This window comes from Vitis riparia, chromosome 7 (genome assembly GCF_004353265.1).
Source record: "Vitis riparia cultivar Riparia Gloire de Montpellier isolate 1030 chromosome 7, EGFV_Vit.rip_1.0, whole genome shotgun sequence".
In the NCBI taxonomy this organism is placed as follows: Eukaryota; Viridiplantae; Streptophyta; class Magnoliopsida; order Vitales; family Vitaceae; genus Vitis; species Vitis riparia.
The window spans coordinates 6,442,715-6,457,801 of record NC_048437.1 but is presented as its reverse complement, the minus strand read 5'-3'; the positions used below and the strand labels follow the sequence as shown (position 1 = coordinate 6,457,801).

At 31.2% G+C, this 15,087-nt stretch overlaps 1 pseudogene; it reads right to left on the bottom strand.

Moving 5' to 3' along the window:
- Positions 1 to 8,221: 8,221 nt before the first annotated feature.
- Positions 8,222 to 10,744, bottom strand: LOC117917349 (annotated as a pseudogene).
- Between the last annotated feature and the right edge of the window lie 4,343 nt (positions 10,745 to 15,087).

The following is a 15,087-nucleotide window of genomic DNA, read 5'->3' as shown; positions in this document are numbered from 1 at the left end:
TGACTTTCAAACTTATCTAATTTTTTACTTGAAAGGTAATAGAACATGTTTACAAAAAAAAAAAAATTAGTTTTTCATTTTTTAAATAAATGAGTATAAATATATTAAAAAAATTAAAGATAATCTTAGTAAAAAATTTGATAAATATGATTATAATTTTAAATATAGATTCATTTGGATAAAATTTCACAAAAAAAAAAAAAAATAGTGAAAATAAAGAACATTGCTAAAACTACAAAAACAAAATATGCAATTACGAAAATTTGATGATGAAATTTAAAAATAAAATTCGAAACAATTCTTGAGTGAGAGAATTTGAGTGAGGAAAAAATATTTGAGTGAAAAAAAATAGGAAAGTTTTTCAAAATCACTTGAAATCTTTAACAAAAAGTAGTCTTGTACACCCTTGTACAATTAGTAAATTTGTCTTGTACAGTTAGTGTAATACCCTTGTACAATAACTCAAATTTCATACATCATCTCATGAATATCTAATAATAGGTCGGTTAACCATGTTTGCATTGGTTTGGTTTTAAAAAAGAAGAAAAATTATTGTATAATTTTGTTTTACAATTATCATAAGTGAGGTACCTATTAAAATAACCATATACAAGTTAGATAAAGTGCATGAGATGAATGTATGCTTAACCAATGTGTATAAAGAATGTCATTTATCCTCGGTTAGGGGAAATAAACAAACAAGTTTTTCATAATCACTTAAAATCCTTCACAAATAATAGTCTTGTACACCCTTGTACAGTTAGTATATTTGTCATGTACACTTAGTGTAAATACCTTGTACAGTGACTCAAATAAAACGTTATTTTATTTTATTTTCAATGCAAAATGTAATTAAAAATAAGACAAATAAATTACTTAAAAACTATTATTTAAGCCAAATTTATTTATTTATTTCCTTTTATTTTTGGAAATTAAGAAAAAAAAATAAAAAAATTATTTAACTATAAGAAATATGAGTATAAGATCAGTTGGAAAATTCCAAATTTATTTATTTATTTCATTTTATTTTTTGAATTAAAGAAATAAAAAATAAAAAATTATTTAATAATAAAAAATATTGATATAAGATATGTTAAAAAATAGAAATAACCCCAAATTTATTTACTTATTTCATTTTATTTATTAAATTAGAAAGTAATTTATTTTAATAGATTAAAATGTGCACAATTGATTTATTATTACTTTATTAATTATGGATATATTAAAATTTTCTATTAGACAAAAAATAAATAAAGAAAATAAAATTAAAAAGAATAATAAATATATATAATTTAGTTATTTAATTATTTTTCATATAAAAGATAGTCCCACAAAAAACACATAATTGATCAATTTCTTTGTTTAATCGTAAACATATTATATTTTTTTATTATTAAAATAACTAATGGAAAAAAATAAAAATGGATAATCAATGAATGAAATTTAATTCTTTTAATTATTTTCATATAAAAAATAGTACTAAATAAGTTTTTCAATTTTTATTTTCTAAAATAGGTTTCATTTTTAATTAAATGTTTTTTCAAAAAAAATATATAAAAAATATAAATCATATTACTATTTTTTAGAAAGTCTTTTTTAAAATAGTTTTTGAACATAATTTTTCTTTATTTATAATTTAAAATATAAAATAATGCTGATTTTCAATTATTTATAAATAAAAAATTTTTAAATAATAAAAATTCAAATTGTTAAAATAGAATTATTATGGTTGCATGAATAGTGGTACAATAAAGAGAAAAAAAAAGCTTATGTGAAAAGTCATTGGGTATTTTAGTTCATCACTATTTTATATCCTTAAAAGGTAATGTATAAAAATTTGAAGGATATATTGATCTTTTAACATTTCATATCTTTTCCATCAATTATGGAAGTTATATGGACCAAATGTTAATTTTTGGCCCAGCTGGGCCAAAACACAATTCTCCCAAAAATCAATGGGGAATGAACGTTAAAGTTGCTTGGCTGTCGGGCCATTTATGGAAAGAAGTATGTGAACGGAAAATGGTTAACATTTTGCCCAACTTTCAGATGGTGAAAAGCCAAGCCTTATCCTGTGTATGTTACAACTTCCATTTTCAACCACCTGAATCAATGGTGTCTACAACAACCTCTGCCCCATGCGCCTCATTGTGATTCTGTCGCATGTTTTTTCCTTTAAAAGAGTGAATGCTATATGAATATATCTATTTTTTCCCATATAGAATGGAAAAATATCAATATCCATTGATGATAGATTTTGGTACCCTTGAATGCTTAGGAGAAAGGAAGATTTTTTACCATCTTGTTAGATAATAATTGTTATAATATATTATTGAGTACACATATATTTGTATCATTAATTTATTCAATTTCACTAATTTTGCATTTGTCCGCATTACAATATATAAATTAATTAGTTTCATAATGGATGCCTAGCCATTTGTTGGAATCTAAGCATCGGATACACCTACCATGATTTTATATTTTATATAATATTATCATTCTCATTATTATTATTATTATTATTATTATTATTATTATTATTATTATTATTATTATTATTATTAATTTGTTGTAATAATAATAATTATTGGAGAGTTTGTTGATGTATGTAAGAAAATATCTCATATAATGGATGTAAATTTGGTTCACGGTACATTAAACCTTATATATAGTCACCTTTCGAATCACTATAAGTCACTGAGATGATATTTGTTTTTTGCCTGAATAAAAAAAGTCAAAATATTTAGTTTTTATTATTTAGCTAAAACTAGCATGTTGATATCAACTAACATAATTAAAATAAACTTGTTATCAATAAGTTTAATTTAGTTATGTTGATTGATATCAATATATCACTTTTAGTTAAATAGAAAAAACAAAATATTTTGACTTTTTTTATTCTAACAAAAAAAAACAAACACCACCTTAAATATTTTTCTCAGCACCCTAGGTTATTTAAGCACACCTAAGTCTATTTAAGTTCACTTAGACCCATTTAAGCATATCATTTCATTTAGGCACATCAGATCCACTTTGGTTCACTTAGGCCCATTTAGGCATACTTGACCCATTTAAGTTCACCTAGACCCATTTAAATTCACTCAAGCCCATTTAGGCACATCCAAACCCACTTAGGTTCACGTAGACTCAATTAGATACGTCCAAGCCTACTTAGATTCACTCAAATCCATTATGTAATTAATTTAATATTTATGCTTTTACTTTTTACATTAGTGTATTAATATTGAAGTTTCTACATGGACAATAGTAATATGGATAGAAAAGAGTCAAAAATACATAAAACTCTTATATGTAATTTAAGTTTTTGTTAAAGAAATAAAGTTATGATAGAATTATTATATAAATACATGTAATTATATTGCAATTGTCTTTTAAAAATATGAATTTATAATTAATTATGTTAAAACATGATAATGAGCAACTTTAGAAATGAACTAAAAAAATTTCTTACGAAGGATTTAATTAAAAATAGTTATTGTGAAAAATAATTCCTATTTTCTTTTTCTTTTTTAATTTTAAAATAACAGTAAATTTACATTAGATATAAGAATTTTTAAAAAATTCTATTAAAAAATATTTCTAAAAACTATTTAAAAATTTTGAGGTATTAAAATTTTTTTTATTAACTCAAATTTTAAAAAAATTTAAAGTAATTTTTCTAATAATTATCCCCAACTAATAATTTTTCTTTCCATCCTATGTTAACAATGACACAACATTAAAGTTTTTCATCTTATTCTCAAAGTTTTCAAATTCTCTATTTATGCTATTTGCACCTTATTCCTACTTTATTTTATTCCTACCAATAACCATCAACACAATTTCATTAGAACCAATTGCATGCTAGGGTAAATATTGACACTATTATTCACTTTGTCATTATGATTTCAAACATTTATTTTTGTAATTCCCTCTTCTATTTATTTTGTTGAGACATTAAGAATGCTTTCCTTATATCATTCAGTGTTGAGATATTAAGAATGTTTAGATATTAGGAAAGTTGAGATATTAGGAATATTGAGATATTAGGAAAGTTGAGATATTAGGATATTAGTTGTTCTTTCCTTATATCATTCTTTCCTTGTATCATTCTTTCCCATTCTTAGAATGGTGATTACCCTCTATATATACTTTGTACATGAACGAATGAAAGAATGAATGAAAAAACTACCATTTATCAATTTGAAGATGGTATTAGAGCCATGGAACTGAAATCTTGGATATTTTGTCGCTATGGTAAACCGACAGCGATCAACCATCCTAAGACAAGCCCTAATATTGATAAGTCAAGCTTCAAATGCACTCACTACAATAAGACTGATCCCACCAGTCTGGATATTCCACAATTTCAAAGCAACGAATCTTGGTATGACCAGGAAAACAATGAGGAACCGAGGGTTTGAACCATGGATCTTTAGATCATGTTTAGCATATCACCACTTTGTTATTAATGATAATAATCATGATCAACGGAAGAATGATTCCAAGAAAACCTCGACTACAACTGCTGCCGAAATAAAAACAAAGACTAATGTTGTTGAGAAAGCCTCTACATTGGTAGCCACTACAGATTATGGTGGTAAGTCTTTAAATACTTCTACACCTGTTATTAATAGTGCATGGATAATTTATTCTGGTGCTACAGATCATATGACTTTTGATTCTAGACAGGTTTCACCCCTTAGACCTTCCTCACAAAAAATTGTTTCCACAACCAATGGTAACACAACCCCAATCATTGGGAAAGGATCCTTAACTCTTACTGATACTTTGAATTTGGATTCTATTTTAGTTGTTCCATCTTTAGATTACAATCTTTAGTCAGTTTCTCAAATTACTGCAGTCTTATCTTGTATTGTCATTTTTTGGCCTGAATTTTGTGTTATTAAGGACATCCAAACAAGACAGATGATTGGTTATGGTATTAAGCAGGGAAAACTCTATTACTTGGACTTGTAGTGAAAGGATTCAAATAAGTTGCAACAAGTCTGAAATTTGGTTGTGGCATTGACGTTTGGGACATGCTTTCTTTGGTTATTTAAAAAAACTGTTTCCTAGTTTGTTTGCAAAGAGTGATATTTCTGGTTTCCGTTGTGATAATTGTGAATTGGCTAAAAGCCATCGTGTTTCGTTTCCGTTAATTTTGAATAAAAGTCCGCTTCCTTTTATGGTTATACATTCTGATGTTTGGGGTCCATCCAAAGTCTCAACTTTAAATAGCTCACGTTGGTTTGTTACTTTTATTGGTGATTGTACCAGAATGACTTGGTTATGCTTGATGAAGACCAAAGATGAAGTGAACTTGTTGTTTAAAAAATTTCATAAAATGATTGAAACTTAGTATAATGCAAAGGTTCGGGTTCTGTGTAATGATAATGATGGAGAATATTAGAGTTCTAATCTTCAAAAGTACTTGGAAGGACATGACATCATTCATCAAACTACTTGTTCCAATACACCTCAACAAAATGGAGTCGCTGAACGGAAAAATCGACACTTGTTAGAGGTTGTTCATGTTTCCTTGATAGCAGCAAAAATATCGATATCTTATTGGGGAGAAGCAATCATATCTGTTGCATACTTGATCAATCAGGTACCTTCCAGCTCAATTGACTTCCAAACACCTCTCCAAGCTCTTGCTAATGTCGTAGTTGCCCCAACCGTCACAAATCTACCTCATCGTGTTTTTGGTTGCGTGGCATTTGTGCATCTACATAAACACCAACGCACCAAGTTAACTTCCTGTGCATTGCAATGTGTGTTTGTTGGATATGCATTGCACAAAAAGGGATATCGATGTTACCATCCTCCAACTTGACGAATGTTTATTATAATGGATGTGGTGTTTCATGAAGATTCGATGTATTTTTCATCTGAGTCTGAACTTTAGGGGGAGTACCATAAGGAAATTCAGGCTCTCGATTATAATTATCATATCTCTAAGAAGGATTAATCTGGACAATCTGAATTAGTGAACCAAGAAGCGGGTGAATTGGATATGAGTGGTACAACTCTAGAACCAAGTAGTAATGACCACCCAAAAGCTAAAGAAGTGATAGAAGAGGGAAGAGACAGTACAATTGAACCATCTGAACAATTTGGGTCCGAAGATGCCTTCATTGAAATACCAAATCAATCGTCGTCTGTTGAGGGTGTTCTTAATTTGGAACCTGATCCATTCATGAAACAGTTACCACACCGTCATAATAGAGGTATTCCTAAACCCACTTATGAACCTGAATTGTCTACCAAAGTCAAATATCCTATGAGCAACTATGTGTCTAACCATCGTTTGTCTGAATCAAATAAGTCATTTGTAAATCAATTATCTACTGTAGCTATTCCTAACAGTGTGTAGAAAGCCTTAGCTGATCCAAGGTAGAAAGCAACCATGAATGAAGAGATGAAATCATTGTAGAATAATGAAACATGAGAACTCGTAGAATGTCCACTATGAAATAAGCTAGTTGGGTGTCGTTGGATCTATACTGTGAAATACAAGGCAGATGGTAGTATTGAACGATTTAAAGTAAGACTGGTAGCAAAAGGGTACACTCAAACTTATGGAATTGACTACATAGAGACATTTGCACCTGTAGCTAAGATCAACATAGTTCGAGTATTATTGTCTTTAGCTGCAAACCTGGATTGGCCATTACAACAGTTTGATGTGAAAAATGTCTTTCTGCATGACGAGTTATTTTAAGAAGTATATATGGATCTTCCACCAAGATGCATGGTGTCAGAAAACCAATGTCAGAAGGTGTGCAAATTGAAGAAGTCATTGTATGGGTTGAAGCAATCCCCGAAAGCATAGTTTGGAAGGTTCACAAAGTCAATGAGAGCTTTTGGCTATCATCAAAGTAACTCAGATCACACTTTGTTCCTAAAAAAACAACATAGTAAGATTACAACACTCATCGTATATGTGGATGACATGGAAGTTGTAGGAAATGATCCTGAAGAAAGAAAAACTCTGCAGAATTATCTATCTAGAGAATTTGAAATGAAAGACCTAGGTCCTTTAAAATACTTTCTTGGGATTGAAGTTTCTCGATCAAGTGAAGGAATTTTTCTGTCTCAAAGAAAGTATGCCTTAGATCTTTTACATGAGATTGGAATGTTGGGATGTCAACCTGTTAATACACCAATAGAAGAAGGTCTGAAATTATGTGTTGAGCCTAATCAAGTATCAATCGATAAGGGAAGATACCAAAGACTTGTGGGGAGATTAATGTACTTAGCTCATACAAGACAAGATCTTGTTTATGCATTGAGTGTAGTGAGTCAATACATGCATAATCCTGGAAAGCAACATATGAATACAGTCATGCGTATTTTGAGGTATTTGAAGAATGCTCCTGGGAAGGGAATTTTGTTCACTAAAAATGTTGATTATCAGAGTATAGAAGTATATACTGATGCTGATTGGGCCGGTACAGTGGATGATAGGTGATCTACATCTAGTTACTTTACTTTTGTAGGTGGTAATCTTGTGATTTGGAAAAGTAAGAAGTAGAATGTCGTCGCTCGTTCAAGTACAGAAACGGAATTTAGAGGTATGACTCTAGGACTTTGTGAGGCATTATGGCTAAGACTCCTCTTACAGGATTTAGGTTACCTATCTAGGCAACCAATCCGATTGTTTTGTGACAATAAAGCCGTATGTGACATTGCTCATAATTCAGTACAACATGATTGTACAAAGCATGTCGAGGTGGATAGATTCTTCATTAAGGAAAAGTTGAATGATAAGATTGTGGAATTGCCTAAGATTCAATCAAAAGATCAATTAGCTGATATCCTCACCAAAGCTGTCTCAAGTCAAGTGTTCTCAAAATTTTTAGACAAGTTGAGCATGTGTGACATCTATGCATCAACTTGAGGGGGAGTGTTGAGATATTAGGAATGCTTTCCTTATATCATTCAGTGTTGAGATATTAAGAATGTTAAGATATTAGGAAAGTTAAGATATTAGGAATATTGAGATATTAGGATATTAGTTGTTTTTTCCTTATATCATTCTTTCCTTGTATCATTCTTTCTCATTCTTAGAATGGTGATTACCCTCTATATATACTCTGTACATGAATGAATGAAAGAATAAATGAAAAAAACTACCATTTATCAATTTGAAGATATTTTTCTTTCAAAATCAACTAAAATGGTGCAAAAGCAAGTTTGTGATGATAGTGTGCTAAGACTTGGTAGCAGCCAAGGTGTTTTCAATGTCAATGACAAATCTGTATTTGACATCACCCTTTGCGAGACGCTCCATTGCAATGTTCACGTAATTCATGGAAATAACCTCAATTTCTGGCCTTATGTTGTGTTTTGCATGCTGCAAAATCAATCATCTCTTGTGTCTCTTTCAATCCTCCAACGACACTACCGACCACAGTCTTCCTTCCTACATTGTCATTTCTTATTAAAATAATCCAAATTAAAGCAAAAAAAAAAAGTTAATTGATTTATTTTCTTAATAGAAATGCAACAATACTTATTTACCCATAAGCAAAGGAAAGATTGGAAGCTCGGGTGGTTGATCAGGTATCCCCAACATAACAAGCTTTCCATGAGACTTCAAAAGGTTGATCAATGGAAGAAGAGGATGAATTGCAGAGACCATGTCAATGATACCATCCATCATGCCCATTGCAGCCTACATAATTCCGTATACAATATAAATTATATCGAAGTAATTATGAGATTATAAAGCTTGATAATTGGGAAGCATGTGAACACCAGGGTACATAATTCTAACTGCTAGATTACCTACATTTGGTCTGCATCACGGCTAACTAGAAATGTGTCATCACCAAGATGTTCAATGGCTTCTTTCTTCTTTCCCGGGGATGTACTGATTACTGTGACTTTACACCCAAAAGCCTTGGCAAATTTGACAGCCAAATGACCAAGCCCACCCAGACCAACTATTACGTGCATTCCTGGTTCATCGAGTCCAAAATATCTTAAGGGATTATAGACTGTGATCCCGACACATAGGAGATGTGCTCCCTCGTCAAGTGGCATGTTATCGGGGATATGAAGCACATAGTGCTCATTGGCCACCATGGTGTCAGAGTAACCACCATAACATATGGTTCCATCATAGTACTGGGAACCATGTGTGCCTATCAGTTTGGGACAGTAACTCTCAAGGTCATTAGAACAATTCTGGCAAGAGTGGCATGCCCCAACGAGGCACCCCACACCTACTTTATCTCCAACTTTGAAGTTGTTCACCTTGCTTCCGACTTCTGTCACAACTCCTACAATCTTGTGTCTGCAGAAGCAGGATGGAATGATACACATATTGCAATGCTATAACTTTTGAACATGGTGTTTCTCTTCTTAGAGTCAACTATTAATATGGGTTAGGTCTTGGTTCTTTCTCTAATTAATGTCATAAATAATATGACAAGCAGCAAACTACCACATACATAAAAGTTCATTTGACATGTAAGGTGTTAGAAGAATGTGACAAAAGTGGTGAGAATGATCAACATTACTTATTTGTAAAATAAAAACCCATCGTGGACACCCATTTTATTTGAAGGAGAGCTCAAAGTCACTTCTCGGGGTTGGACACGGGTGATAGGCGGAACCATGGGAGCATAGAAAATTAAAAACTGTTGAAAAAATAACTCATTCCTTGGAGCAAGCAAGAGAAAATGACAAAGCAAAGGGAGGTTCCTTTCATAATATTTTAATATATGGTTTAAAATATTAAAAAATGAGAATCCTATTTTACATATATTTTTAATTGAACACATAAAAGCACACTTTTTCCTTCATTACATTTGGAATTTTGTGGTTTGGTTACATTCTTTTGTTCTTCAAATGCAAACCATTGCAAATGACCATTAAAATTGGTCAACATGTAACGGATCTACATGACAATTAAAATTGTCCTTAAGCGTGATTAGATATTCAAAAAAAAAAAAAAAAAACAATCAAACAAACAATATATTTCATACCCGGGCACAAAAGGGTAAGTGGTGAAGCCCCATTCGTTCTTGATTTGGTGAAGATCAGAGTGACATAAGCCATAGTACAACACTTTAAATCTCACGTCCTCCTCCCCTGTTGACCTATAGCATAATTCCAACCATAAAAAAGATCAGATCATTGGTGTCATCGCTGTCATCACCCTTATTATCAATTCAAGGAAAAAACAAAAAAACCAAAAATTAAGGAAATTAATCACCTTCTGGAGAAGTTAAAGAGAGAGAGGTGCCAAGAGTTGTCTCTAGCTACCCAAAGGCCTTCACTGGATGTTCGTCTTCAGGGGATGTGGCCACTTTGCTGAGTGATCCGGACACAGATAATTGAGCTCAAGTGAGTGTCTTTCTCAATCATACAATTGTTTGCTATTGAAAATAGTGCAGGTTCTAAATTACTTCTTTGATAAATTCACGGGCACCCCTATAATTTCTTTTATTCAAACTGGGACATTGATCCTATGAGTTTTGAAGAATTCAAAAACCTTGAGAATTGCGTCCTAGCTGTTGATGCCACGACCTGCTGGAAGTGTTGTATCTCTCTAATGTCGACGCGCAATCAACTAAGAGTGATGCTTCCTTCTACTCTCCTGCAAAAGATGTCCAGACAAGTTGTCCGAACACACCCTCCAAAGCTTAGTTAGATTGACAATTATATAGAATATCTCATCTTGGGAATTCCAGAAGTGGCTAACTTACCTCCCCTCCCCTTCCATTGAGTTGTGGGAAGGCTTTTATAGTATCTAGAGCCTTGTCACATCTAGGTTAGGGAGGTCCTTTGACTTTCACAGTCATGATGACTGCTTAGAGATTGGCAACGCAATCATTATTCTTTAGACGGCTGATAGAGATTGCTGGCGGGGCGACATGGCGTCTCACTTGTCACTTTACTCTACAGGCGGTGCAGTGCAAAACGTAGCAGGTCGCCTGAAAAGACATGGGGATGTCCCATCGAGCGTGCTTTTGGTGGGAGGAAGAAAGATTGTCCGCGAAATACGGTCAGGGATCTTGTTTGGAACTCATCATGCAGTCTTGGAAGAGCACGAGGCAACTGGCCATTAACTATTGGATCCGAAATGGATGTTCCTAGCTGATGGAACATGTCCGGACAAAGGCGAAGGGATGCCACATGTCCAATAGAAGGGTGTCTTGCGAGGTCAAGGCAGTCTGCCACATGTCTACCCAAGGGAGGTCCCTACACCAGCTACGTGAAAAAAATACAGGAAGGAAGCCATAAAAAGGGTACATAAAATTGAAGTATGGGTGATGATCAGCTAAGAACTAGAAATCTATGATAGAGGAGATAGCAGACCTTCTAGAGAATAGGAATAGAGAAGAGACAATGGATGTGTCTGTGGTTGCCAATCCAAGGGCCTGTTGAGATTTTTCCATTTTCTTTAGCTATTTTGTTGGGATAGAAAAGGAGTGTAGTTGAGGATGAAAATATACAGAGATGGTGATGGGTGTTAGGTTTGAAGCAACATGTTTGTAATAGTTAGGGTTGGCATGAGATGACATATCAGGTGAGGTAATTAAGCCTAAGACATCTATAATTTAAGGAAGACCAACTTAGACCATCCTTTTACACTCCAATTCCTTAACCGCCTTTTTTAATTCTTCCGAAAGAATTAGCACCCAAGTTAGACTCGGCAGCAGGGCCAACCTGACCATCCTTCCAACTCTCCAATTCTTTGCCGCCTTTTTGTTTCTTTCTGAAGAAGCATCCAAGTTAAGTGGTGATTACACCAAGTTAGACTCGGCAGCAGGGCTAACCTGACCATCCCTCCAACTCTCCAATTCTTTGCTGCCTTTTTGTTTCTTTCCAAAGAAGCATCCAAGTTAGGTGGTGATTGTTATTTAACTTAATGTTAAATATGATTTATTTTAAGACTTTAAATAATTTATTTCTAATTTTTTATTTATTTACTTATTTTAAAAACTTTTTAAATAAAAAAAAAGTAAAAATATTTTGCCTTTTGGTGAATAATCAAAATAACTTTATATATATATATATATATATATATATATATATATATATATATATATATATATATATATATATATATATATATTTAATAAAAATAAATTAGCAAAAAATAAATAAATAACTTAATATTTAATATTATTAAGTTGTATTTAGAATTAAGTTATATTTAGATTTAAGAAATAAAAAATAAAAAACAAATACCAGCTTAAACTTGACAATGAAGTTAACTTCACTATCCTTTCAACTCTCTAATTCCTTTGTCGGCTTTTTGTTTATGTTAGAAGAACCTACAGTTTCCTTTCATACAAAAGTCTTGGACCATTCATTAGTGATACACTAAGTCACGTAACAATAATTGGCATCGTCTATGGAACTGAATAAAAAAGTAAAAATAATGTTTGCTAATCATGCAACTTCGTAGTAATCAGGGTCCTCAAGGAAGAAATGTTCTTTGAGAACTAGGTATTCCAAAGAGATTTGAGGAAAGATCTAAGGAACGAAAGGATCTACATGGGCTAGTACCTCTCTTAGATTTGGCTTTGAAAGTAGCAAAGTATACTTCCTCTAGGTGGTGTCAATCACATACAAACAATTCAAAGGCTCCCACACAACTTTCTCTATTTGCTCAATCCGATGACCTTGCTTTTTATTATCTACAAAAGTGAATAAATGGGATCAAGAAAGAAACTAAAGAAATATTAATATTAAAAATTGATTTAGATGGACCTGCCCATAAGGCGCATCCTTTGAACCATCCCAAAAGATTGAAATGGTAATGTTGCCCTTTGCCCAATGATTGCTGTAGTCAAGCAATCAGTCATCAACTATAGTGAGTCTAGGTTGAGAGTAGAAACTTATCCCATCGAATGATAGTGTATATGAACAAAATCTCCTATATGATAGGTCAAGGTTGTAAAGGGGTTCAAAACACTGAATCCAATAATCTTCAAAAGGGATCCTTTGAGACTTACCCGAAATTTCCTTTTGTGCAAGAATCCTAGATTGTCCATTAACAATACGTAAAGTCAAACAGCATAAAACTTTTTTTTTTCTATTTTTCTTTTTCACTCCAATTGTAATTATGGGAGTTTTAACAACTTAAATTTTAATATATATTCTTTAATTAAAATCTATTTTATCTTATTTATTTTATAAAAACTTTAAATAACTATTTTTTTACACTTAATACACCATTTGATGAAATCTCTACATTCTAGTATAATTAAATTAAGAATGACTTAATAAATCTAATAAAAATAGATGTCACATCCTCAAATTTATCAAATAAAATATTTCAGTAAATTTGCAATTCTATTTCATAATAATAAGAAAATAAAATTTGCACATAAAATGGCATAAAAATGCATAAAATAAAATTAATTTTGAATAGAATGAAAAAAGATGTCATGGTACAATACCTGCCATTGAGATTGCAAATACTGAGACTAAGTGGGAGACATGGTTGGGGCCTTGAGATGTGAACTGATTTCTCTTGTCTGCTACCTACTCTCAAAAGATAATTTTCATTTTTTTTCTTTTTCTTTTTTTTCTTTTTTAAGCTTTTTGCAAAGCAATTTTCTTGTTTATTAATTTTTTTTTATGATTTATTATAATTTTTTTATTGGATAAAAAATTAAAATATTTAATTTTTTTAAATAAAAAATAATATATTGACTTTTTATTTTTAATATTTAATAAAAATAAAATATTAGAAAAGCAAACCATCTAATACTCTGTACTATTAAACATTAAAATTGTATTTGAAATTAAATAAAAAAATCACATTAATATATAAATAATTTATTATTATTATATTATTACTTTTTCAATTTGTTTTCAAAAATAAAATAAAAAATCAAAATAAGATTAATGAAGCATAATGAAAAGTAATATAAATATAATTGAGAAATTTATTGAAACATTTATGTAATTATTAAAAAAAGGGAGTGAGAATAAAAATTGTTAATTTTGAGCTATTTACTAATAATAAGAAATCGAAATAAAATGTAAGTATGATTATATAATAAAAAAATCTATTTTTATTGTTATTCTTTTTTAAGTAACTCCTTTTCATGTGATATTAATATGATTTTTATTTTTATTTTTATTTTTATTTTTTTTATATAAATTTGGAGATTGTTTTTAATAAATTATTTTTCTTTGTTAGATCATTTTAATGAATTTAAAAACATTTAAATATATTAAATTCTTAGATATTTTTAATGATTTAAATTTTTTTAAATATATTAAATAATTTAATTACTTTAAATATCTAAATACTCAAATATCCATATTTAAATATAATTATAATTTAAATATTTAATTATATAATAAATATGAGCATCACGTGGAATTCCTCAAATTCACTCCATGAATCCATCATTCTCCCAATTTGGAGAATGGGTTTCTTAACTTCTTATGACCTCATTCTAAGTTTTGATTCCCAAAGTTCAGTAAACAAGTGTCGTAAAGGGAATGGGAATCACTCCCACTAATTCAATTCCATGGAATAAAGTAAACATTCTATTTCTCTTTCCTTTTTATCATATTTTCTAAAAGTTTAGCAATCATAAGCAGGGTTCAAAAAATCGGCCAAGTCCGATAAGACTCAACCGAGTCATATCCGCCTCGAAGCTAACCGTGACGAGTCCGATACCAGATACCTAGACTTGGCCTGAATCAGTTGGACTCGGATAAGTCGATCGATATTCCGAGTTAACTCGATCAACTCGGGGAAAAAAATTCAACAGATTCTCTACAAAAAAGCTCCATCACAACAAGTCTTGATTTTTCAGAGAAATCGGAGATTCCTCTACAAAAGAAAACCTATGAAAATTTGAAACAAACCCGTGACCCTTTCAAAAGCCTTTAAAAAGAGCATCGGTTGAAGAATAACTTACCTAACCCTAAATCTACCATTGTCGGAGTCTAGAATCTTCGTCTTTGGTGCGGTGCCTGGTGGGAGGGTAGCATATCGTGGTCCGATAGTCTAAGAGGCTGCGTCTTCGTGGTGTTGGGGAAGAAGACAGAGGACTGCATCTTCGTGCTGTTGCTATGTTGGGAAAGAAAAAG